This window comes from Epinephelus fuscoguttatus, linkage group LG15 (genome assembly GCF_011397635.1).
Source record: "Epinephelus fuscoguttatus linkage group LG15, E.fuscoguttatus.final_Chr_v1".
In the NCBI taxonomy this organism is placed as follows: domain Eukaryota; kingdom Metazoa; phylum Chordata; class Actinopteri; order Perciformes; family Serranidae; genus Epinephelus; species Epinephelus fuscoguttatus.
The window spans coordinates 3,900,244-3,916,385 of record NC_064766.1 but is presented as its reverse complement, the minus strand read 5'-3'; the positions used below and the strand labels follow the sequence as shown (position 1 = coordinate 3,916,385).

Below are 16,142 nucleotides of genomic sequence, written 5' to 3'. Positions count from 1 at the left end.
GAAAGCCGTGAGTGAGACAATGGATCGCTTTATTGTGCAGAGCATATTATACCAAAGCACCAGCGAAGACCTACCACCAAAAGAAAAGAGAAAAAAACTGTCAGTGGACAGTATCATGAAAGCTCTCTGCCTCCTGTATCTTATTTTTATTGACTTATGCCATGATAAGAGTGATACAACACATCCTAGAAGCTATTGTGCACAGATATAAATTCAGTTGTGATTTGAGATTTTGGCTTGCCCTTTGGTGTGCCATGGGCACAACATGTTTGAAAACCACTGATTTAAGTAAACAGTACAATATTTAATAATAATAAAATGGAAATACTCAAGTAAAGTACAAGTATCTGAATGGACTTAAGTAAAGGAAAAAGGGGAAAAATTAAGTGCTTGCCGATTAATTATTTACTGTATGGAAATTTGGGAAATAATTTTATCTACTAACTTATCTTATACCTAATGTGGCAAATGATGAAATGCATCCAATACTGTTTTTCCATCTCAGCACTGCAATGCTGATAATACCATTTGACCGCAGCAAATCCAGTTTTTGTCATATAACATGTAGACTGTAACATACTGTGTACTGGGAAAGTTGTGATTACAATAACCTTGACATCACCTGTTTCCATTTATAAGGTCTTGTTTTCTAAGTTGCAGAGATATTTAATATCTTTAAGTGAGTTCGAATTGAAAACTATGACAGCTGATCACATAGAGGTTTGCTGTAAGTGGGCACGAGAAGACTGGTTTCCTGTGCACCTTGCTACTGGAATTAAAGTCAACGCAACTTAAAAGTTCTGTTTGTAAGTCTGAAGAAACATAGCTGATTACTGAGTTAAATACCGATGCTTTGGGTTAGTGGTTCGGTCCTACTACTAACCCAAAGTGTATTTGTGTTCAGTCAACTTTCTTTCTCCAGCATTACATACAGCACCTTTAAGTTAGCTGACTACCTGTTCATGTCACATGTGTAAAGATTATCAGTGACACTACATGATATCGTAGAAAAAGCCAGTTTTCTAGAGAAGAACTGTTGTTCCTGGGCATGCTGCACAGGATGCCATGGTGTTACCATTAAATGTCAACTGACTACTTTAATTCAGTGTTCATGTATGTATGTGTGTTTTCAGCTACAGTATCTTTGAACACTGTAAGAACACAGTGTTAATGCTGGGGGATTAGTTTGTCCCTCTTGCTGCTTGGATTAGGCTATTTGAGAGCTCTCTCCCAGAGAACAGTACGAAAGCCCTGAGAGGCAAGTGAGAAAAATAAATCAGGTAATTCATTTTCTGATCTAAATTGTTTTTTTCTTCGGTGTTTATGACTTAAGATCAGATGAAAAACATTGATGATGTTATTATTATTATTATTGATAATGACAATAATGATGATGATGATGATTATTATCATTATTATTATTATTATCATGATCATTTATTTAATGTGAAGATAATTTTTTCAAGTGTTGTTCCAAGTGTACGACTACCCCATGTTCTAAACAGCACAGAAAACATTCATGTTATCCTCCAGGGTCTGTCTGTCTGTCTTTCTGCATGTCTGTCTTTGTGACATTAGTCATGACAAGGACATTTTCCACTTTCTGGATGGGATGTTTTACCAGTGAAAAAAAAATAATAAATAAATAGAATTATCGACCCCGCGGTTGTATGCCTCTGTATACCAGTAAAATTTCTTGTACCGCTTACCTCCATGTCTGTGAAAACATATATGCTTTACAGACATCTCCCTCCCCACAACACAGAGGAGACACAATCAGCACAGTTTCAAGGCTGGCACTCAAGATGAGTGTCTGACCAAATGTCAGTCATCAATTATAACGTTACAGTGAAGCTGACCTTTGAACTTTCGGATGTAGAATGTCATCACTTCATTATTTTATCCTATTAGACATTTGTGTGACGTTTTGTCATACTAAGCACATGAATTCTTGAGTTATGGCCAAAACATATTTTGTAAGGTCACACTGACCTTGACCTTTGATCCTGGACCACAAAATTCTACTCAGTTTATTATTCAGTACATGTGTCAAAATTAAAGACATTTCCCTAAGGTGTTCTTGAGATATTGTATTTACGAGAATGAGACAGATGCAAGGTCACAGTGACCTTGACCTTTGACCACCAACATCTAATTAGTTCATCATTGAGTCCAAGTGAACATTTGTGCCAAATTTTAAGAAATTCTCTAAAGGTATTCTTGAGATATCAAATTTACAAGAATGAGAGAAACAAGGTCATAGTGACCTTGATCTTTGACCACCAAAACTAATCAGTTTATTGTTGAACCCAAGGGGACATTTATGCCAAATTTGAAGGAATTTCCCTGTGGCATTCTTGAGATATCATGTTCACAACGGAGAGACGGACAACTCAAAAACATAATGCCTCCAGTCGGAGGCAAAAAGAAAACAGAAAAACCCTTGGATGTGGGATATTTGGATCCTTGTTAAAGGGAAAGTTAATCTTGTACATTTCTTAACAGAATAAGCACTTTGGATACATTTTGCTTTTGATAATTTAAGGAGCAGTGTGTAGGATTCAGATAAATAGAACATGCATAATTACATTTTCATTAGCGTATGATCACCTGACTATAAGAATCGTATTTCTGTTAGCTTAGAATGAGCAATTCATATCTATACAGGGAATGGGCCATTTTCCACAAAATCCGCCATGTTGCATCACCATGTTTCTACAGTAGCCCAAAACGGACAAACCAGACACTGGACCTTTGAGTTTTACAGTACCTGAAGGCCACTGTAGTCTTCAGCACACTTGGAAAGGGAGGGGTATTGAGTTGGTTGCAATCTCCAACCTTACCACTAGATGTAACTAAAACCTACACACTGTTCCTTTAACTTAATATGATTATTATTCATACTTACAATACAGAACTGGATGCTGTTTATTAAATACTGTAATTACAGTGTGATGCTTGTCCTAAATCAGTCCTTTAGTTGACAGTTGAACCACTGGAACTTAGATAATTTGTTCTTAAACCTTTTCATGTCAAGGACTCTCAAACTGATTGGTGGTGGTTAGATATGATTTAGTAGAGAATTCTTTGTAGAGAATTTTTTGTAGGTTACATTCTTTCACACATTTAGAGGCAAAAAACAAGACGTGACAGTAATGTCACATAATTTGCTAACTCAAATGCACCTTGTGTTTAGGGAGCATGGAGAAATTAAAACTCACCTGGAGGAAAACATGAATGCTTAACGCTAGGGCCACACCGCCCGCGGAAGCGCCGCGAATAGCCTCGAAGCGCCGAGAAGAGAAGGCAGTTTCCTTTCAGCGCCCATGTTAACCGACTGTGTCGTCCACACTGGCCGCGCCGCGCCGGGAAGCTCCGCGGCAGGCTCACGATTTGCAGCGATCAGTTCGGCGTCTGGTCTATTTTCTGCGTGAGCCGCGAGGGAATCTGACAAGCCAGGCAGTGAAAAACAAGAGCTGGGAGCAGAATCGCTTGTCGACGGCATGGAGAAATGCGCGTCTGATGTGAACGGAGGTGCTCCGGCGCGCGCGAGAATTTCGGTGCGCTGCGCTTCCGCGGGCAGTGTGGCCCTGGCGTAAGTCCTATTTAGAACATGGGGTAGTGGTGCACTTCAGCCTCTTGTGGCCGAAACAAGTATTACAACAACAAAACACTTTAAAATGTATCCTGCCAAAAACTAAATCAATCAATCAAAACATCGTTTTTGACCTGTCTTATTTTCCACCTGCTTTCAGAGATGACTTTTTTTTTTTTGAAAAACGACCGTTTTGTTTACCTGACAAAGTTTTTTCCCACCTGTTTTGCAGATAAAGGAACTGAACAGAACTTAGTAAGATATCTTGACAAAACATTTTTTTAACCTGTTCTTAAGTCTTGCACACAGAGAGAAAATAATCTGGACCAGATTTAGAAAGTGAATCACCCGTATTTTTTTTTTTTCGCTCACTTGCCTCTCAGGGCTTACGTAGAGACCTTGACTGCCAAATCTTACTGTAGAGCAATTTGCTATAACTTGGCATAAACAGATCATTTCTTGACGAAAGTGTTGACTGAACTCTATATCTGTACTGAGGAAAGTCGTGAGGATTTCATCCAGCTGGATCGATTTTATGAATTGACAAAACAGCCATTAAAATCCCATGGAGAGAGGGACAGACTAAGCACCTACAGCATCAACAGCCCCCCCCCCATCCATACGACCCCCAATCGACTAGAGATGTACGTCAGAATCTGCGTGGAAAGGATTTTTTTTCTCTTTCTTTTCGCCCACTGACTGTTATGATTCAACTCAGCTTTTAGAGCAGGGTTGAGAAGAGAAGAGAAGAGAAGAGAAGAGAAGAGAAGAGAAGAGCGTGGGCTTAACCTGCTTCTGCCTGTGTCTCTCTTTCTATCTCAGTACCTGCTTCCCTTCTGCACAGAGCTGCAGAGCTGCTCTCTTTCACTCAGAAATTAAATCCTAGGTTTGTACATGCCTGTGAAGCCTACAATGTACAGACAGATAGAATGGAACAGCTCAGTGGTGGGATGTGTGAAGGAGGTGGGGACCAAAACGACCAGCTGACTGTGAAACAAGTGTGAATCATATCTTTAACACCTATTTTCTCCTGTCATGTTCCTCACAAACTATGGTAGACTGATTACTTCAGACTGCATGTCTTAGGGTTATTTTTACAGCATTTCTGCATTAATAGACAGTTAGCCAAAAGGGTTTGGTCCAATAGTGCTTACATGGTGTATGGTTACATTTCAGCTATCTGATGTACTGTCAAGGATGTCCAGCATATGTCAATTTTGCAGCCATTCTCTGAGATATTATCACAGAGTAGTGATTTTGTTTCTCTCTATCATTGGGCGTTGTACTGATATTCATTAAAACCTGAAATAAAATTTGGTGGCAGGTGGCTATTACTGTGTTGGCCCTAATTTCAGCCCCGCATTCGAAAAGAATTTCTGATCTTGTCAACCCATAAAATGTCTAGTCCTTGAATATAAGGTGACCCCCACTTTTCAAAAGTAATATTGAGAAACAAATATTGTCTTATATTCAAGCCAATACAGTACCTGGTATTCTAGGATGTATAGATCTATGATTACTGTCATCTGACTCCACCAAAATGCACAGACTTATTTGATGGGATGCCAATAAACCAAAATAATCGATTCTTAGATGCACTGCGATGCAGACAAAGACGATGTGGCAAGGATTTACAAATGTCAATAATAAATAAACTAAACATGTATTAATAACGTGATGTTGACGGAACAAAGGGGGCGGGACTCAACACGAGGGCAGTGCAGCACCCGGACAGGGTGCTGCACTTTCTTGTGTCCGCAGCATGGACACAAGAAAGTTCACTTGTAACTCATCTTCACCAAAACCAGCGGTTGCAAGCTTGTTTGAATTTAATGTCTAAATAATCACATTTGTAAGATGAAGGTGAAGTATATTGTGAATACTTTCTAAGCCACCACCCGGAGACTAACATTGCAACTAACATAACATTACCTCACTGACCTGCTCCACTGCCACACTCCTTCTCGCAGGCTCTGCTCCTCTGATGCCAACCTCCTGACTCCACCACTCAGGACCAAGCACCGGACCTGGGGTGACAGACCCTTCTCCGTAACTGCTCCCTCCCTCTGGAGCACTCTCCCCAAACACATTCGAGACTGCACCAACCTCTCCTGTTTCAAATCACCCATCAAAACTCATAATTTCAAAATGTCTTTTAATGTGTGAATAATGTTGTGTGTATTTTATTCTATTCTATTTTATGACTGTTTTTAACTAATGTAAAGTTTCTTTGAATACCATGAAAAGCACTCTATAAATAAAATGAATTCTTCTTCTTCTTCTTCTTCTTGTAATTATTGTGTTATTATTATTATCAACGGAGCAGAGCAGGGATCAGCGTAGTGTCGATAAATGACACCGGCTGACCAACATGCAATGCAGCATTCAGCAACTTAAAACACCTACCCAGCCTGCTCAGGAGCTGGACGGTGCAGCAGAGAGGCTGCTCTCCTCTGCTGTAGACGTTAAAACAACACACTGGAGCATGCCACCTTCCTCTTATTTTGTTATTGTAATACAGGCACGAGACTAAGATGCTTTCATATGAATTAATTCATTAATTAATGCAGTTAACTTTTAAAATAAAAAGGCTGCAAACCATTTATTATTCCACAGTCTGTGAACTATAAACTATTTCTGAAAGACGTTAATAATGTCACAATGTTGCGCTATATGTTTGCATATTACCTCATTTAAGTAACTGCAAAAGCACAGGGGTTTTCTTAGCAGGGCAGTTAGGAATGCATTTCACCCTTAGTGGGTGAGAATGACACAGTTTCTCTTTGTCTTATTTGTAAGTTTTAGCAGCCGTAAAATCTGTGCAATCCATCTGTGTATTCATCAATCAGTGCTTTGCTTAGACTTAGTATTCACATATGGCATCTATGGGAAAGCCAAGAGACTTGTCCAAATGAATCACAAATTTGCTTCCTTCTCCTGATCTGAAGAAGTACTTGTTAAGTGACACAGACAATATGGACATAAATCTTTTTCCTTAGATAATTTAACATCACTTTCTGCTGAGTGAGACTGAGGAAATGACACCAGAGAAGGCAAAACTTCACCCTGCATAAGATGGCATTTATCTCTGTATCACAGAGTTTGCTGTGTCGAAATTCCTATTTTGTTGGCTTAAGGTGCATGTGCTTTTAAACCTGTACTGCTCTATACTTATCAAATGTGATAAAGGAGAAAATATGAAAAACTGAGAGTAGTGGGTTTTTTTCTGGTTTCTAGATGGAATCAAATGGGACTAATGTTAAATGAAATAAAATATAGTTAAACAGAGTTCATGCACACTCACCTCCTTTATATCCCCATCATTGTAGAGGTGTCGCTAACTGGAAGGGATTGACATCTCTGTATAACTGGTCTCACATTAACTCCAGTTATCTAGGAAAAGACACAATGTGCGCGCACACACACACACACACACACACACACACACACACACACACACACACAAACAGACATTCAGTTACTACCAAAGTTACCAAGGGTTTAACAATCCACATAACCGGATTGATATATCGAAACAATGTTGTCACCTAATAAAACAGGATGTAACTGCTTGGTCTGACATCCCACACCATCACGCTACAGCAACATTAGCTGCTCTGTTTCTACTACTAGCTACTAGCTTGAAGACATGCAAGCATGACAGTTAATATATTCAACTTTGTGGATCTTGATCTAATGACTAAGAAAAAATGGCATTGGACCCCATGGCTCAGCCAGTTGGGAACCTGTGATCTAAAATACAAAATTATTAAATGAAACAAAGTTACAAGAAAGTTAAATTTTTAATTTTATATACTTAATTAATCCCCGAGGGGAAATTCAATTTTTCACTCTGTTGTCAATTACACACAGGTCCGAAAGACACACATGCACAAACTGGACCTATACATGCACTAAGTGGAGAGATGTCAGAGTGGGCTGCCCATCACAGGCGCTCCGAGCGGTTGGGGGGTTCGGTGCCTTACTCAGAGGCACCTCGGCAGTGCCCAGGAGGTGAACTGGCACCTCTCCAGCTACCAGTCCATGCTCCATATTTTGATCCGGATGGGGACTTGAACAGATGACCCTCTGGTTCCCAACCCAAGTCCTTATGGACTGAGCTACTGCCGCCCCAAAAATAAAATAGCTACTGTCATAAAAAAAAAGGTAAATAAATGACTGTTAAAAAGAAAGTTAAATAAAGTATTGCTAACACTGGTGCTTTAATTTCAATGTACTCGACTCAGCTCAGGCCTGAAGTGTTTGCTGTGAACTTGAAGCTTCTGGTCAACAGTACAAAGTTAAACCGTTACCACGGCCCAGTTAAACATGAGGATTTAATCACTGTGAGCTGGAAACCCACTAATAGCTCCGCAGTTCATATATTAAAAGATTTGCAAGTCACACTGGTGCCCCATGGTCACAAAATGCAACCATATAGTCGCAGTCTGGAGCCCTGCAGATTAAAAAAAACACATGCTTCCTCTGCTCATACTATCATTAATCTCATTAAGTTAAAGCATTACCACAGCGGCCTTTAACATAGAGATTAATGTACTACAGATTGGAAATATACTAACAGTTCTCCAGTCCATATATTAATGATTTTGTAAGTTGAAATGGTGCTCCATGGTCACAAAATGCAACTAAATATAGTAGCGGTCCGGAACCTTGCAGACAAGACACACGCTATGCCTGCTCACACTATTGCTCAGAGGAAAGTGATCTGGATGGGTGGAGGAGTGTGTGACGCATCATGTTTGTGAGTCTCTCTTTATGTGTGAGTGTGTCTGTGAGAGGGAGAGAGCCACAGGAGGGAATGAAAGAACCAAAATGCCGAAGCGAGCCTCATGCTGGTGGCTTAAAAAAACAGCTTGACCACTTACATACTTGACATTCTCAATGTAATCATTTTATACATACAACATGGAACAAGCTGCGATACACTGAGTATAACTGATATATCACCCCCCTCTACCGTCCAGAAAACAACAGAGTAACATTGTCTGTTACACGATTATGCCCAAAATGATAATTACCATTATTTGGGTCAATATTTTGATCATGCTTTTGTTATGGATGTCTGAGCTGTCGCTGGACAAGAACAGTGATTCAGTGAGGTTAGGATAGTGATTTTATCCTTCTTGGCCTTTGTGCATTCACTGTACTGCAGATTGTGGGGATTTGTGGGGCAAACACAAGCCTCACAAGTCTCACTCTCTGCACAAGAGTTGCTCTTGCTTGACATCACTTGTTCTAAAATCTGAAATACTCCAAGCAATACTTCAAGGGTCTGCATTTTGTGTAATTTTTTAGCACATAAAGGGACACTTCACTCCAGAATCAAAAATGCATGCATATTTTTCCTCTTACCTGTAGTTCTATAGTTCTATTGATTATTATATTAATAGTTCTATTACTATTCAGTCTAGATGGTTTTGGTGTGAGTTGCCAATGTTGGGGATATCAGAGTAAGAGATGTCTGCCTTCTTTCCAATATAATAGAACTACATGGCACAATGTATCACCATGCAGAAAGAAGTGTGCATTGACTGCAGGCTGTCATCAACTGTTTGCACATCTTCTATGAAAAGTAATGCACCCAAATCTGTACTTATCCCACCTTATCATGAGCTAGTTATTTGTGCATAACCAACAACCCGCATGTTGAAGTATACTTGGGCAAGATACTGAACCCCGAAGTTTGATCAGTGTGTGAGTGTGTAAAAAATTGAGTAGCAGGTGGCACCTTGTACGGTAGCTTTGGCCGCCAGTGTATGAATGTGTGTGTGAATGGCTGAATGCTACGTGTAGTGTAAAAGTGCCTTGAGTGGTCATAAGACTAGAAAGGTACTAGACAAGGCAAATATTATTATATTTAGGATGGCTGCAATCACGTGACCAATGCAGAAGTAAACAAGAAAGCAGTCCAAGCGGTCTTTTAAGAGGCAGGTTGGGGTGGTGGGTGACACACAGACTTTCCCCAATTGCTTTCCCCAGGAGACGCATGTTCGGAACCGCGTGAGCTGTGAGTCATTTTAAGGTATGTCCTCACCATGTTTTTTCCCTAAACCTAACCACAGTAACTTTACGTGTCTAACTTACAAAACTTTACGCTAAGGACATATCTTCTATGAGGATATGTTGTCAACTGCAGGCTCACCAGCACCACTGAGCTAGCTAACATTACAGCTCAGTCAAGGCAGATGCCATCACACTGTCATGAGCACAAACCTTTTGACCATGAGTAGATGCATGCTTCCTTCTGTGTTGTCAAATGGTTGGCAAGTGTAGTTTGTTAGAAAGAAAATAGTTCCTACATGAAACTTCTCACAACAAGGTTGTGGATTATCTTGAGTAACCGGGTCATGATTTGTGGGAAAGAGACATTGCTGTTGAGTTTTTCAATTTTTTTTTTTTAATTTTTCAAGCATCACAAGCTGAGTGCCATCTAGTTCCATCATATAGAAGGCAGACATCTCCACGGCCAATATCTCTAACACTCGGCAACTCATTCTAAAACTATCTAGACTGAAAAGAAGAGAGAAAACATGTCATTTTGATTTGGGGGTGAACTGTCCCTTCAAATACCATAACCTGCATTTGTTTGCAATACTTTTGCATTCTAGTTCTAATTCATAGTAGTATCAGCAGCCCCTGAGCCTTTGTGTGACACAGGAGACATTTATTCTAAAGAAGATGTGATGCCCTTTTTTTCAATATTAAGAAAATATTATCATTATTATTATTGTTGTTGTTGTTGTTGTTGTTATTAGTATTATTATACTATGTTCACAGTCTGATATCCAAGGACACATCTCTTTGGCTGACACTAAACCTGGTCAGTCTGGGGGGAGCCGTCCAGGCTGCCGTGGTGCTGAGTGATTGATTTTTTTGGGGACGATATTTGCCTTTATTGATAGGACAGCTAAGATAGGTAGGGAAGAGAGGGGGAATGGCACACAGTAAAGGGCCGCATGTCATAATCGAACCCGAGCCGTTGCAGAGGACTACATGGGCCGCACACTCTACTAGGTGAGAGGTCGCCCCTCTCCTCCCACACTGTAAAATTTATTTTTTTGTTTGAAACTTGAAGGAGATTTTTTCACAGCAATATAAAGGGAGAGGTAGGGAACTGTGACATATTGAAAAGGCTTTTAAATAGGGCTGTGATGGTATGTATTTCTTCTCACAGGTACAGGTACGCTAGGTCACTCGGTAAACGCAAACAAAGACATGACACGGACGATATTACCCACTCAACTGAAAGCTGTCCATCAGCTCCTGCTGGCCTGGGGTGTTTTTTCCAGTTTAACTTAGTGATTGCTGCAAAGTTCTCACTCCTTGTGATGCACTCTCTGCGGTGGTTTTCCTCCTGATGATATATCTCCCCAACGATGGTAGCACCGAATCCCATTCTGTGCAGCAAAATGATTCCACCTCCGTAGGAATATGTTAGCTAGCTCCGCAGCTACACCACCAGTCCTCCCCTGACCTCCGTCTCCCCTCAGCCCGTTGCTGCTCCGCCGCTCCGGAGGATTCAGCCTCTCTTCTCGCCCACTCAGCATCCAACACCTGGGAGTTCCTCATCTGTATGCTCCGGCTCGAACAGGTATGGCTCTGGGTCTGTGTCCGCTACAAGAAACTCCTCAAAATCGCGTTCAAAGTCGTCCATTGCAGCTACTATAGTCCGGAGATATCTAGGCTAAATAAACAGCTGAGTTTTGTTTACAGGCTACATCCGAGCCTGTGTCTGCTCACCAGTGTATCCCTCCGCGGATCACTGCGCCGGACGTACTGACCCCAATGCTAACCGCTGAGACCCAGCCACTGGACGTACAGACACAAAAACGATATCCATCATGTTGTCTCAATATGAAAATGATAGCGAAAGGGCATAACTCCCAAATCGTCACAGTTTTCTTTTAACATTTGGCTTGGAACCAGATCCGCCGCCATGATGAATCAGCTTTTTTTTTTTTTTTATGCTGTGTTGCGGTGATTGTTTTTTTTTTAAATATCTCTAATGGTATCAGCCCAGAATTTCACAACCCTCATCTAAATCATACTTCAAAAAGTGAAAAATAAGATTTCAAAGCAAAGCTAGTGGGCAATACATAATGATGTTAATTAAACTACATTAGCACACTGTTTCTTTCATTATCTGATCAGAATTACTAAATTTTCTCATTTGCAAAAGTGACTAAGAATGACTGCTTGTTTTCATTCTCCCACCATCTTGAAAAGTGAAGACAGAATTCCTTTCTAAATCTTATTTTCATGTATAAGCATTGTGGTATTTGTAAAACACCCACTGTACCTCTCAGCCTAGTGGACTTCTGATTTACAATAATGGGTTCTGAGAAGAGTCAATGGCACAGCTGAACTCCCAACAGGCTTACAAGGCTGCCACTACAATGCTGTCAACAATTGTGGTTGACAACAACACTGCTGACTCTGACAACATCAGTGTATGTAACATATTAAGCCACAGCACAGCACTGCAGCACAACTGCAAATCTCAGGCGACACATGAATGTTGCACATGTGAGCTATTTTTACTGTGATGCATGTGATCAGCACATCATATGTGAAAAAATATATGAGGCTTATTACTGGGCTTAACCAGGCATGTAAATTGCCATTCAGTAAACCAGATGTCAATGCTGTTGAAGTAAAATATCATATTATTGGTGCTCTTCTCTTAGTTAAGACAACATTTTATGAGTGGTCAAGAGCACTCTTACCAGAATAAGGGAGAAAAAAAATCTGGTTTTCACTGTCCACAAATCATTGCCCAGCACAAGGAAAAATAATTTTTCTATTTGAGGAACACTAATAATCAAATTTAGATTATGTTTTAGAGTAGGGCCGTAATGGTACATGTATTTGTGTCGAACCGTTCGGTACGTGACTTTCGGTTCGGCACGACCCTGTACCGAATTATTGGGCGCAGGATATTATTTTATTTTATTTTGTTTTATTTTAATTCCGTTTTTGTGAGCCGAACCATTTAAAATATCTAGTTCCCCGACGGACATAATTGAGTGGCGGACCGAGTCCCGTAAATCTCCGCTTTCACTTTGTGCAGCGCATTCTCGCATTTTGACAACATGGCAAGTGAGCCTGACGAACCTGAAGACCCACCCGCAAACCTTAAGTCCTCCATTTGGGAACACTTTGGTTTCAGGGTAAAATACGAAGATGGAAATAAACAAGTTGACAAGACAAAAGCAGTGTGCCGACACTGCAGAACAGCGGTCGGGTATGTACTTGGAAACACGTCTAACATGCTAACGCATCTAAAGCGACACCACCCGAGTTTGAACATTAACCAGCACAACGAGAAAAAGCAGTCTGGTGCAAACTACGATATCGTCGTCGTTTAAAAAGAAAGAGCATTTCCCTGACCATTGCGCTAAAGAAATAACCAACGCCATTGGAGTTGAGTAAAATTGTTTAAGCTGCACTTTAGATATAAGCATGTTTTGTTTACTGCACTTTAACAAAGTGGGAAAGCTAAGTAAGTTCCTAGTAAAACTGAATCTGAGCAGGCTTTAAAGCTGACCAGCTGCACTATACTTTTTATTTTAGTTGAGTAAAACTGTTCAAGCAGAAATGTATGTTTATATTTTTCATTCAAAAAATGTGTTAAAAAAACAGCAGGATTTTATTTTTCACTTTTATATTTCTATTTTCATTCAAACAGTGTGAAAAAGCAGGATTTTATATATATATTTGTTTCATTCAAAAATTGTGTAAAAAGAGTTAACTGCTGTGGTGGTATGTTTTAATAAGGTTACCAATAACTAAAAGATATTTAATAGTTGTCTATTTTTTTCATTACTGTACCGAAAAAAGCCGAACCATGACTTGTGTACCGAGGTACATACCGAACCGAGATTTTTGTGTACCGTTACACCCCTATTTTAGAGTAATTATTACTGTAATTTCAGTTACTGCACGTCCCTCTGCTGACCATGTCTGGAATGTAACTAAGTACATTCACACAAGTACTGTACTTAAGTACAAATTTGAGCAACTTTTACTTTACTTGAGTATTTTAATCTCATGCCACTTTGTACTACTCCACTTCAGAGGGAAATATTGTACCTTTACTCCACTCCAATTATTTTTTAATTTTAGTTACTAGTTACTTTACAAATTAGGATTTTTGCCCATAAAACCTATGAAAATATACAAGTGCAACTGAAACACTAGAACTGGGCACTACACATCTACGACGACACCATCCTGCCATCATGGGTCAAGTTGCCATTATCAGCTATAACCATCAGATGAGTGCAGTACAGAGTGGTGGCAATTAGCTATCCAGTGGGGTGCACACTGGGGGAGTCATATGTACTAACATGCATGCACGACCGGACCCCCTTACCATAACAAAAGACAGAGAAGCTCACATTACAACACACACAGAGGGAGCATGACTTCATTCTCTGCTCAGGAAGCCATTACTCCACTATATCTCTAGATAGAATTTAGTGTTTTGCTGCTGTTTATGCTCTGAATGTCACACACACAACATGTAATGAGGAGCATGATATCGTGGTACTGTAAAAAAGATATTGATAATATAAAACACCTTTAAGTAAACAACCTTTCCTAAAACTTTTGGAAAGAAATTGTCATTTAGAAATGTAATCGATTTTTTTTTTCTTCAAATATAGAGGATCAAGGCTGGGTTTTAATGTGTACTACTGCATGCTTCAGGCAGGAGGAATCACAACCAGTGGACAGACAGATATTTACAGTGGATAGAATAGTGGGAAAAGCAATTTTGAAAACCTCCTTCAGAAATCTGGCAGTCGTAACATATAAAGGCCCAGACACACCAAACCAACATCACAGAACTTGTGGCGACAAGGGCAGACTGTTGCATCCCCTCATATCACCTGTGTCTCAGCCAAAAAGTTCCAGCTGAACACACTGCAAACACTATGGCTAACAGCCAATTAAGGGCTCATTTGTGCTCAGTGTTAGATATAAAGATGGACAAGGTCTTCTGTCCTTATTCTGCACTCATTTCTTTGGTATTTGTGCAGGTTTTCTAAAAGCTTATGAATATGGACAAAACAGAGCACCACAAGAAATCATGGAGGCACTGCATTGTAGTTCAAGCGAGATACAACTGTAAGCAAAGTCGAGGACGTTTAAAAATTGGCAGAATAGAAAGAGTCAGTAATACATAATAATATATAGTAAAATATAGTGAATATAGTGAAAGAGTTCTCCGTCCACATGTCGAGATGTATATATTGGCTGCATAGACCACTGCCGTCTACAACACTGCCTACGTTTAAAACAATAACATTATTTTGACCTCCTTCACCTTGTTTGTTGTCATATCAAACGTTTGACTCCCCTAGTGCCATCCACTGGCTGTATCTCTGCCAACATGAAGAACACATGGAAGTATGAGGGCAGTGATGTTTCTAACGTTTGAAAGGATATATCTATTTTCGTATTTAAAGGGAGTATAAAAGAGCCTTAACACATATGTTTTGTGCCTGCTTGAGAGGAAATAATTCTCTATACTCTCAATATAAATATACCCATATAACCATTTCTGCTAAAGAGCTAATTAGCTAAAAGAAAATTTTACTCCATTTAATAAGTTTGTTTCTCACACTCTCTTGACTTAAGTTATTTGTTTACTTTCCTCACTTGTGTTTCTCTTCTTATGTGCGGGGCTGAACTGCCAATCAAATTTCACTCACCAACAGGTTCCACCATTTCCAATGCTGATTCAACATGTTAAATCAGCCAACAGATGGCATGGGCTGACAAGTGCTGACCAGTGCCATCGGTGTGGGACACACCCCAAAAACTGGAGATACAGACGCTCACTGACAGCCCAACAGTGACTGTCGGCCAGGGGTGTTGTAGTGGGTGGAAAAGTGCGACTGATTACCCAGGGCCCCAAGGGATGGGGGCCCTTGAAAAGTCTGAATGAAAAGTTCGGTTTTGTTTGCAGTTTTTTTTATAATTGATTTATTAGTGCCATAACTAAATTCAAATTGGCTGAAAAAATCAGTCACAAGATTGAACTTTGTATAAAAAAATAATGAATGCTCTGTGGCCCCTCTTAAAGGCGCAAGATAGTTTAGTCCACCCCTGCACTAGGATTTGTTTCCAAATTGCAGCTAGAGTCAAGTGAGTGACTGCTTATGCTACTGGAGCACCAGCATACACTGTCATGTCTTTCCCCGAGAAAAGAAATTGGGGATTCCAAAAAAGCAATAAAAGAATGACAAGGGAAAGAAAGCAAACTTGCTTTCTAAAAAAAAATAAAATAGAATAAAATTCAAAAGGTAAAAGAGAGTGACAATGAAGAGGAAGAGTGGGGGCCCACTGAAACTGCTTATGCAAAGGGCTCAGACATTAGTGCTATGCCCCTGCTGTCAGCCAATGGCTTGGTGTGTCAGAGCCCTAAAGGACATGATGATGGCTTTAGATAGAGATAATTGTATCCTTTAAAATGCATAGTAAACAGGCCTCAAAATGACTGAGAGAGGCTGACTGGCTG

At 40.0% G+C, this 16,142-nt stretch overlaps 1 protein-coding gene across 4 annotated transcripts in view; it reads right to left on the bottom strand.

The window, feature by feature from the left end:
* LOC125902782 (disks large-associated protein 1-like) overlaps positions 1-16,142 on the bottom strand; it is a 211,755-nt gene that overhangs the window by 143,519 nt on the left and 52,094 nt on the right. For all 4 annotated transcript variants that reach the window (XM_049599376.1, XM_049599372.1, XM_049599374.1 and 1 more), the window contains exon 2: positions 6,900-6,988. The gene's annotated coding sequence lies outside the window, so the exon portion shown is untranslated. The remainder of the gene's footprint in view (positions 1-6,899; positions 6,989-16,142) is intronic.